Raw genomic sequence first — 10,032 nt, 5'->3', positions numbered from 1 at the left:
AAAATTAAGATATTTTATTTAGAATACAGCTGTTGACAGAAGTCAAAGATCAACATACAACTGATGTCTCTCCTGAGTTGTGAACTAAAGAAAGACAGGATCTTCTATAGATCAAACCTCTTGGTGTCAAACCCTGCATGTGCAGTTTAAAGACCCAGTTATTCTAAACACAAGGTTTCTGAGAACCTGTCTCAGCAGTATGTAAATCTGCCCTGGTTTCAGAGAAAAACAGACAGTCACTCTGTCTCGCTGTCATCCACAGGCCCTTTTCTCACCTCTTCTCACAGACACGGGTCTGCGGTTTTGGCAGAGAGCTACACACAGAGAGGCCTCAATATTCAGCTATACAGTGAGTATAAGTACAATGACATGTAAGCAAATGAATAACAACATAATCAATAGTGGGGTCTTTAGAAGACCCCCAGAATCAACTTGAACCCTTCAGTAGCAGAGAGAACAGTCCATGACTAGGGTGGCTGGAGTCTTTGACAATATTTAGGACCTTCCTCTGATACCGCCAGATATAGAGGTCCTGGATGGCAGGAAGCTTATCCCAAGTGATGTTCTGTACTGACCCAGTCACTTGTGCTTCCTGCTTGTAAGCAGCAAACAGGAGGATAGAATGATGGTCAGATTTGCCAAATGGAGGGCGAGGGAGAGCTTTGTACGCGTCTCTGTGTGTGGAGGAAAGGGGGTCTAGAGGGAGAGCTTTGTACGCGTCTCTGTGTGTGGAGGAAAGGGGGTCTACAGTTTTTCCCCCTCTGGTTGCACATTTAACATGCTGGTAGAAATGAGGTAAAAGTGATTTGAGTTTCCCTGCATCCCCGGCCATTAGGAACACCTCTGGATGAGCGGTTTCCTGTTTGCTTACGGTGGTATACAGCTCACTGAGTGGGTTAAGTGCCAGCATCTGTCTGTGGTGGTATACAGCTCACTGAGTGGGTTAAGTGCCAGCATCTGTCTGTGGTGGTATACAGCTCACTGAGTGGGTTAAGTGCCAGCATCTGTCTGTGGTGGTATACAGCTCACTGAGTGGGTTAAGTGCCAGCATCTGTCTGTGGTGGTATACAGCTCACTGAGTGGGTTAAGTGCCAGCATCTGTCTGTGGTGGTATACAGCTCACTGAGTGGGTTAAGTGCCAGCATCTGTCTGTGGTGGTATACAGCTCACTGAGTGGGTTAAGTGCCAGCATCTGTCTGTGGTGGTATACAGCTCACTGAGTGGGTTAAGTGCCAGCATCTGTCTGTGGTGGTATACAGCTCACTGAGTGGGTTAAGTGCCAGCATCTGTCTGTGGTGGTATACAGCTCACTGAGTGGGTTAAGTGCCAGCATCTGTCTGTGGTGGTATATTTAAAAAAATGTTTTTATTATATTTAACTTGGCAAGTCAGTCGAGAACAAATTCTTATTGACAATGTGTGTGAGTCATGTTCATTGTGGGAGAGAGAGGCATGTTTTCAACTCAGATAAAAAGAACATCATTTCCTCTTACAGTTCTTCTGTAAACATGAAGCCTTAGTCCTTTACAATATTATCAATGCCCCTTTAATTTGATATCGAGAGTAATTCTGTAGATATTGAGAACGGACATGAAGGAGTAGATCTCTCCAATCCTCAAATAAAATGCAGCAAAACATGAAATTAACAAGTAATTACAACGTATTTACATTGTGGATAATGTGTGTTGTGTTTTATGTTTCCTTGTCAGCCACCCATCTCTGCTTTGTCAGTCTAGAAAGGCCCAGTGTCTTCTGGGTGAGGCTGTCAGGCAGATCTGAAAGAGAGACACACAAAGTGACAGTAAGTATACAGGTCAACAACATGTCTGTGTACATCTGTTGGTGTGACTGAGCATGTAAAACAGAATTCTCAATTACAATTTTACAGATGATTACAAAGTTTGAAAGCAAAGTTGACTCATCAGTATGCTGCTCTTTCGGGAACTAGAGTGAGGCACCCAGATATGAGGCTAGCGCCGTTAGCATTAGCATGCTAGCAGAGACAGCATGTTAACTATGAAAGGATCGATCCAGCAACAATGTCGAGGTCAAAAACGAAAGGAACAATCAATCAAAGAAGCGGAATGTCGGTATAGGGAAAAAATGTTGCAATTCAACGGCCAAGACACGAGACATATGTGGCAGGGTCTTCAGGCCATCACGGATTACAAAATGAAAACCAGCCACATCACAGACACTGACATCTTGAGACACCGACATCTTGAGACACCGACGTCTTGCCACCAGACAAGCTAAACACCTTCTTCGCCCGCTTTGAGGATATACAATGCCACCGACACGGCTCATTACCAAGGACTGCGGGTCCCCCCTCTCCTTCTCTGTGGCTGACGTGAGTAAGACATTTAAACGTGTTAACCCTCGCAGGGCTGCTGGCCTAGACGGCATCCCTAGCCGGGTCCTCAGAGCATGCGCAGACCAGCTGGCTGGGGTGTTTACGGATATATTCAATCAATCCCTATCCCAGTCTGCTGTCCCCACATGCTTCAAGATGGCCACCATTGTTCCTGTTCCCAAGAAAGCTAAGGTAACTGAACTAAATGACTATCGCCCCGTAGCACTCACTTCCGTCATCATGAAGTGCTTTGAGAGACTAGTCAAGGATCATTTCACCTCCACCTTACCTGACACCCTAGACCCACTTCAGTTTGCAGATCGCCCCAACAGGTCCCCAGGCGATGCAATCGCCATCACACTGCACATGCCCTGTCCCATCTGGACAAGAGGAATACCCATGTAAGACTGCTGTTCATTGACTACAGCTCAGCATTCAACACCATAGTACCCTCCAAGCTCATCACTAAGCTTAAGGCCCTGGGTCTCAACCCCGCCCTGTGCAATTGGGTCCTGGACATTCTGACAGGTCGCTCCCAGGTGGTGAAGGTAGGAAACAACATCTTTACTTCACTGATCCTCAACACTGTGGCCCCACAAGGGTGCGTGCTCAGCCCCCTCCTGTACTCCCTGTTCACCCATGACTGCGTGGCCTCCAACTCGGTCATCAAGTTTGCAGACGATACAACAGTAGTGGGCTTGATTACAAACAACGACGAGACAGCCTACAGGGAGCAGGTGAGAGCAGGAAAGTGTGGTGAAAAAAAACCCACCTCTCACTCAACGTCAACAAAGCAAAGGAGATGATCGTGGACTTCAGGAAACAGCACAGAGGCGGTAGGGTAGCCTAGTGGGGCGGCAGGGTAGCCTAGTGGTTAGAGTGTTGGACTAGTAACTGGGAGGTTGCAAGTTCAAAACCCCGAGCTGACAAGGTACAAATCTGTCGTTCTACCTCTGAACAGGCAGTTAACCCACTGTTCCTAGGCAGTCATTGAAAATAAGAATTTGTTCTTAACTGACTTGCCTGGTTAAATAAAGGTAAAATAAAAATAAATCGATGGGACAGTAGCGGAGAAAGTTCCTCGGCGTACACATCACGGACAAACTGAAATGGTCCACTGAAGAAATTTGGCTTGTCACCTAAAACCCTCAAAATCTTTACAGATGCACAATCGAGAGCATCCTGTCGGGCTGTAGGTACGGCAACTGCATCCCCCTCAACCACAAGGCTCTCCAGAGCGTAGTGCGGTCTGCACAATGCGTCATCGGGGGCAAACTACCTGCCCTTCAGGACACCTACAGCACCCGATGTCACAGGAAGGCCAAAAAGATCATCAAGGACAACAACCACCCGAGCCACTGCCTGTTCACCCCGCTATCATCCAGAAGGCGAGATCAGTACAGGTGCATCAAAGCTGGGACCGAGAGACTGAAAAACAACTTATATCTCAAGGCCATTAGACTGTTAAACAGCCATCACTAGCACAGAGAGGCTGCTGTCAACATACAGACTCAAATCTCTGGCCACTTTAATAAATGGATTTAATAAAGGTTTCACTAGTCACTTTAATAATGTTTACATACCCTACATTACTCATCTCATATGTATAGACTGTACTCTATACCATCTACTGCATCTTTCCCATGCCATTCTGTACCATCATGCCGTTCGGCTCATCCACATATTTATATGTATATTTTCTTATTCCATCCCTCTACATTTGTGTAGGTAGTTGCTGAGAAATTGTTAGATTACTTGTCAGATATTACTGCACTGTCAGAACTAGAAGCACAAGTATTTCGCTACACTCACATTAACATCTGATAACCATGTGTATGTGACCAATAACATCTGCTAACCATGTGTATGTGACCATTAACATCTGCTAACCATGTGACCATTAACATCTGCTAACCATGTGTATGTGACCATTAACATCTGATAACCATGTGTATGTGACCAATAACATCTGATAACCATGTGTATGTGACCATTAACATCTGCTAACCATGTGACCATTAACATCTGCTAACCATGTGTATGTGACCATTAACATCTGCTAACCATGTGTATGTGACCATTAACATCTGATAACCATGTGTATGTGACCATTAACATCTGATAACCATGTGTATGTGACCATTAACATCTGATAACCATGTGTATGTGACCATTAACATCTGCTAACCATGTGTATGTGACCATTAACATCTGCTAACCATGTGTATGTGACCATTAACATCTGATAACCATGTGTATGTGACCATTAACATCTGCTAACCATGTGTATGTGACCATTAACATCTGATAACCATGTGTATGTGACCATTAACATCTGCTAACCATGTGTATGTGACCATTAACATCTGATAACCATGTGTATGTGACCATTAACATCTGATAACCATGTGTATGTGACCATTAACATCTGATAACCATGTGTATGTGACCATTAACATCTGCTAACCATGTGTATGTGACCATTAACATCTGATAACCATGTGTATGTGACCAGTAACATCTGATACCATGTGTATGTGACCATTAACATCTGCTAACCATGTGTATGTGACCAATAACATCTGATAACCATGTGTATGTGACCAGTAACATCTGCTAACCCTGTGTATGTGACCAGTAACATCTGATACCATGTGTATGTGACCAATAACATCTGCTAACCATGTGTATGTGACCAGTAACATCTGATACCATGTGTATGTGACCATTAACATCTGCTAACCATGTGTATGTGACCAGTAACATCTGCTAACCATGTGTATGTGACCAATAACATCTGATAACCATGTGTATGTGACCATTAACATCTGATACCATGTGTATGTGACCATTAACATCTGCTAACCATGTGTATGTGACCAATAGAATGTGATTTGATGCAGTGCCTCCACCTAATAAATAAAGATATGTATTGACTGACTTGGTCTATGGTGGAAAACTGTCTGTTATGTTTATCTAGTGTATCTTTGTATTTAATTAAAGTCTGTAATAACGTATCTATATATTTAAACATTATGTTATAGTGTTTATCCACTGTATCTATGTATTTAACTACAGTCTGTTATGTTTATCTAGTGTATCTACATATTTAACTAAAGTCTGTAATGTTTATCCAGTGTATCTATGTACTTAACTACAGTCTGTAATGTTTATCTAGTGTATCTATATATTTAAACATTATGTTATAGTGTTTATCCACTGTATCTATGTATTTAATTAAAGTCTGTTATGTTTATCTAGTGTATCTATGTATTTAACTAAAGTCACATGATGTTCTGATGAGATTTGCTCCCTCTGCTAGAATACTTCCCCTTTGTCTACATGACTGATTCATGGTTCTTGACTCACAGCCAAATGCTGTTTCTCCATATCCTGTTATTTAGCAGTAGACTGAACTAAACTGTGAGAGACGAGCAGGACAAATGGTTGTGGTTCTCTTGAGAAACAGTGTTGAGACATTGAACACTGAGAAATGGTGTGACATTTCTCAACAAGACCTCACCACAAACCAACAGCAGCCTCTCAGTTCCATGGTCCTTTGGCTGAGACCAAACTCTATTTCGTTGGGCTCTTAACTCTGCACCTCTATGGGCCCTCTGCACCTCTATGGGCCCTCTGCTCCACTATGGCCTCTCTGCTCCACTATGGCCCCTCTGCTCCTCTATGGCCCCTCTGCTCCTCTATGGCCCCTCTGCTCCTCTATGGCCCCTCTGCTCCTCTATGGCCCCTCTGCTCCTCTATGGCCCCTCTGCTCCACTATGGCCCCTCTGCTCCTCTATGGCCCCTCTGCTCCTCTATGGCCCCTCTGCTCCTCTATGGCCCCTCTGCTCCACTATGACCCCTCTGCTCCACTATGGCCTTCTCAGCCGACTGACTGAGAGGGCCCAAGAGGGACCAGCTTGCTGAGAGGGCCCAAGAGGGACCAGCTTGCTGAGAGGGCCCTAGTGGAGCCAGCCGCTTGAGAGACCCCCTGTGGAGCCAGGTGGCGGAGAGGGTCTATGGTGGCAAAATTGCTGTTATAATGTTTATCCAGTGTTTCTGTACATTTAACTAAAGTCTGTTATAATGTTTATCTAGTGTATCTATATATTTAATTAATGTCTGTAATAATGTATATATGTACATTTAATTATAATATGTTATAGTGTTTATCTAGTGTATCTATGTATTGATGAGACTTGCTCCCTCTGCTAGAATACTTCCCCTATGTCTACATGACTGACTCATGGTTCTGAACTCACAGCCAAATGCTGTTTCTCCATATCCTGTTATTTTGCAGTAGACTGAACTAAACTGTGAGAGACGAGCAGGACAAATGGTTGTGGTTCCTTTGAGAAACAGTGTTGAGACATTGAGCACTGAGAAATGGTGTGACATTTCTCAACAAGACCTCACCACAACAGTCACAATGTGGAAAGATGAACATCTCTCTGCAGAGGAGATTATATATAATTTAGTACATTTGCTTTTGTCTGTTTTTGTTTTCTCAATCGCTCAGTTCCATAGGTCAGGGGTCAAGCTGAGCTGAGCCAATAGTGGAAGAGGTTACTGGTTGACTGTTGACTATATTCAGTTGACTGTATGTTACTATGTCAGTCCTCTGTCTTTTGACACCTCCCTCCCTCCCCCCCCCCTCCTCTCTCTCTGCTCCTCTCTCGTTCTCTCTCTCTTCCTGACATATAGCATCAGGCCTGTTGATCTTGACTCAGGTCACAGACCTCTAGCACATACACCCCTCCCATACTCTAACATGAGACCAATATAAAACATATTATATACTCTCATTCATTTACATAGAGACAGATACAATCAATCATTGACACACTGAATATACAACAGTCAGATGCATGACACCATCACCAATGTTTTGTTTTTACTGTGGCTGTAAATGCTACAAAAACCACCTTCTCCACAATAAGTGTTTCCAGATCACTTGATTGACGTACAACATTTACAACTGGTTGTGGTTCATCCACCTCCATCTCTTCTTCAGAACTGTGGCCTCTTTTCCCTTCAACTCTCTTCATCACCTCCACATAGGAGACTTACTGTACAGCCCTGATCCTTGACTCCTCAACCTCTTTCACCCTAACAGGGAATTCTGGGAATTCAGGAACATGATCCCAGCTGCATTCTCCATAGGGGCCAATAATACAGATAAACAGCTACATTCTCCATAGGGGTCAATAATACAGATAAACAGCTACATTCTCCATAGAGGTCAAACAGCTACATTCTCCATAGAGGTCAATAATACATAATGTCCAACGGTACGCCAGAGATATCAACCTCATACCACTCCTGGTTACTATGACGACACCATATCAACACCATACCATTCCTGGTTACTATGACGACACCATATCAACACCATACCATTCCTGGTTACTATGACGACACCATATCAACACCATACCACTCCTGGTTACTATGACTACACAATATCAACACCATACCACTCCTGGTTACTATGACTACACCATATCAACACCATACCATTCCTGGTTACTATGACGGCACCATATCAACACCATGCCATTCCTGGTTACTATGACTACACCATATCAACACCATACCATTCCTGCTTACTATGACGACACCATATCAACACCATACCATTCCTGGTTACTATGACGACACCATATCAACACCATACCACTCCTGGTTACTATGACTACACAATATCAACCCGGCGTTCAGTGCAACTGAATCGGGGGCACCGACTGCCAACAGACCGAGACCCCCCAAAAAGTAGGAACACAAGGCTTTATCGTGGGTTTTTACAGAAGTGTTTGTCGATCTACTAGGAATACCATGGAGATCGACCAGTTCGGTGCTCTAGAAAAGTTAGTGAAGTTCAATCTTGTGTTTCTCGCTATTGGCTGATTTATCTGCAGCTTAGAGAGAACATTGTGTCACACCCTGATCTGTTTCACCTGTCTTTGTGATTATCTCCACCCCCTTCCAGGTGAAGCCCATCTTCCCCATTATCCCCTGTGTATTTAGGATTTTTCCCAGTCTCTGTTTTCATGTCCTCCTGGTTTTGACCCTTGCCTGTCCTGACTCTGAGCCCGCCTGCCTGACCACTCTGCCTGCCCTGACTCTGAGCCCACCTGCCTGACAACTCTGCCTGTCCTGACTCTGAGCCCGCCTGCCTGACCACTCTGCCTGCCCTGACTCTGAGCTCGCCTGCCTGACCACTCTGCCTGTCCTGACCCTGAGCCCACCTGCCTGACCACTCTGCCTGTCCTGACTCTGAGCCCACCTGCCTGACCACTCTGCCTGTCCTGACTCTGAGGCCACCTGCCTGACCCTGAGCCTGCTTGCTGATCTGTACCTCTGCCTTCCTCTGAATTACAGATCTCTACCTACCCTGAGGATGCCTGCCGTCCTGTACCTTTGCCCCCCTACTCTGGACTATCGACCCCTCCCTGCCTTGACCTGTCTTTGCCTGAACCCTGTTGTCTGCATTTGGGTCTTACCTTGGTTCTAATAAGACTGACCATCACACCTTAACTGATATTAGTGCCTGTCCCCAGATGGACAGTTAGACTACAGTAAAGTACATTTACAGGTGATCACATCATTGTCCTGCTTTGAGACACATTTTTACTGTCTGCTTCCAGCTGGATGTTATTTTACTAGCCGCACAAATTGTAACATATCTTACAATTTCGAAAAACATACCTGTGCTCCAGAACAGGATCATCAATATCACTGCAGGTATCATATCTTTCTCTAACTGGGGCTCCACTGAGCGAAACACGTCTACTGTCATGAAGAGAGGACTGAAGAGTGAGAAATACTGCTAGGCTATATGACTTCTATCTCATTACTTCCTTACTTCAATTATGTGGCAAACTGTTAAGCAAATCAGAAGGAAACACTGACATCAGTGTTGTTAAATGCTAGTTTTTTTCCACTGATAAAAACTTGTCTTGTGTGACTTAGTGTTAAGTCTGGGCATTCAGCAAAGAGCTGTTTGGGTGTGACCGCAGTGTGTGGCACATCCTGTTTTTCACAATCTGCAGGGACTCCACTGTGTGGAAATCTGTTAGAAAGGACCAGAGAATAGTGTGATCTGTGGTAACTCTAGACAGATGAGCCCTGGTGCTGTCAAAGTCAGCTATCTTCATCTGCACAGCCACAGTCACCTTTTACACACTATGTTCCTCACCTACTCTCTCTCCTCCCCTGTCTCCTTCTATCAACCCAGTCTGTTAATAAGTCCTATCTCACTCTCCCATCTCTCGCTCCCTCCTCTCCTGTCTCCTCCTACCAACCCAGTCTGTCAGTCCTATCTCTCTCTCCTGTCCTGTAAATGACTACAAACTACATTCAAGTCTGGAGTTTATTCAAATAAGAAAAGAACAAAACAACATCCAGGTGAATCGGTTAGAAATCATCAATGACATCACATCAACTCACAAGTATCACAGTAGGATAGAAATTAACACTTGGTAGACTATATAACTTCTACATCCATGGTGGTGATATTAACACTTGGTAGACTATATAACTTCTACATCCATAGTGGTGACATTAACACTTGGTAGACTATATAACTTCTACATTCATGGTGGTGACATTAACACTTGGTAGACTATATAACTTAAACATTCATGGTGGTGACATTAACACTTGGTAGACTATATAACT

The 10,032-nt window shown here is 44.1% G+C and overlaps 1 long non-coding RNA gene across 1 annotated transcript; it reads right to left on the bottom strand.

The window, feature by feature from the left end:
* On the bottom strand, positions 1-9,338 carry LOC149974797 (uncharacterized). Its single transcript, XR_016488757.1, has 2 exons — positions 9,061-9,338; positions 1-1,774 (listed from the first exon to the last, which is right to left on the bottom strand). It is a non-coding gene; the product is annotated as an uncharacterized LOC149974797 (long non-coding RNA).
* Positions 9,339-10,032: the final 694 nt, after the last annotated feature.

This window comes from Oncorhynchus mykiss, chromosome 19 (assembly GCF_057628025.1).
Source record: "Oncorhynchus mykiss isolate SJ-2025 chromosome 19, ASM5762802v1, whole genome shotgun sequence".
Lineage (NCBI taxonomy): Eukaryota > Metazoa > Chordata > Actinopteri > Salmoniformes > Salmonidae > Oncorhynchus > Oncorhynchus mykiss.
The sequence above is the reverse complement of the archived record's forward strand: the minus strand, read 5'-3'. Positions and strand labels throughout refer to the sequence as shown.